The 1481-nt window shown below is 35.2% G+C and overlaps 1 long non-coding RNA gene across 1 annotated transcript; it reads right to left on the bottom strand.

Annotated features, from left to right (window-relative positions):
* Positions 1-886: 886 nt before the first annotated feature.
* On the bottom strand, positions 887-1481 carry LOC122304046. Its single transcript, XR_006240904.1, has 2 exons — positions 1363-1481; positions 887-1244 (listed from the first exon to the last, which is right to left on the bottom strand). It is a non-coding gene; the product is annotated as an uncharacterized LOC122304046 (long non-coding RNA).

The raw sequence follows: 1481 nt of genomic DNA on the forward strand, positions 1-1481 counted from the left end.
TCAACTATTGGACTGGGAATATCAATCGGTTGTTCTTGGGCTGAGATGCTAGGACAAGATGCACCTGTGAATGTAGGAGTGTTTGTGCCTTCCATATCCGTGATTTAATAACTAGAACTGTAGAACACAACAAACAAGATAAACATAAACAAGATAAATTCATGAAGTAATGTAAACATTACTCAAGTAACTTATATGATATACATATATAGTAGTAATGAGAAAAGATGTCCTATGAATCTATAAATGTGGTTGTTCGGAGGGTCTTAACCAAAGGTCAACAAGCAAAGAAAATTGAAAAAAAAAAAACGCTAATAGCATTTTATAGACCAGCTTTTATCCAATACATAACATTTTATCAAGATGTACAGCTTACACCCAAGAAATCAGTAAATTCATAAAAATAAATTTGACTTTGAAACCGAGAGAACTCAAAATAAAAATAAAATCAACAGCATATCAACATATGAATATTATAAGATATTCCATAGCTTTCTTTTCAAACTTCCCTACTTTTTATTTTTTATTTTATTTTTCATGGCACTCTTATTGCAGGTTACTAATTTCTGTGGCACATGCTTATATTTGTTAGATAATATATAACTAAATATATGTGAAATATCTTATAATATTTTAAAAATTAAGTAAAGATAGGGAAGTATCCCCTACATGATGCAAGTGTGAGGACTAGAAATGCATCTCCTCAATTAGTCAATGCAATAGTACTCGATCACTCAATTTTCCGGATTATATATTCAGGACTTCCCCTTTTGTTTTCCCAACTTTTTGGTTAGTTTCACTTATGATATATATATTATATATATGACAAGCAGTTAATGCTCAAGCCAAAAGGCCGAAGGCCTAAAAGGATCTAAACAACAGTTCATTATAGGGATACCCAAACTGTTTTCATTGCCAGCTGCAAACAACTAGTAAATGCAATTGTTATGTTCTACAGGCTAAATGAACCTTCGCCTACACTACAATGGAAGGAAATCATAATTTTAGTCTTACCCAGTGGAGGTAACTGGCACTATGTCATGATTAGAAACAAACAAAAAGAGTAAATGATACTGCATCTTACTCCCTGTGCACATTTCATACAGCCCAAATCTTTCATTATTGAATATTAAAAATTACTTTTAAAATACGGAATAGAGACGGAAGAGCCACGAGACTTGAGCTGCAACCGTGTTTTGGAAGTGGCGTCGGTGTCGATCGTCGGAGTGTAGAGACACTGCAGGCTGGAGAGAGAATGACAGAGAGCAAAAAAAGAGAGAGGTAGAACCTATGAATTTGATTTCGCAAGGAAGGGAGAGAACGGGTGAAGGGAGAGTGAGACTTGGAGACTTGGAGACTTACCTGAATGAAGTTCCTGCAATTGAAGACAACTAAGGCTGCGGCAGCACAAAGGGAGAGTGAGAGAACGATGAAGAGAAGCTAGGGTTATTTTGCAATGTTGGGACAGCTAAATTCGGAAA

Source organism: Carya illinoinensis, chromosome 3 (genome assembly GCF_018687715.1).
Source record: "Carya illinoinensis cultivar Pawnee chromosome 3, C.illinoinensisPawnee_v1, whole genome shotgun sequence".
Taxonomy (NCBI): domain Eukaryota; kingdom Viridiplantae; phylum Streptophyta; class Magnoliopsida; order Fagales; family Juglandaceae; genus Carya; species Carya illinoinensis.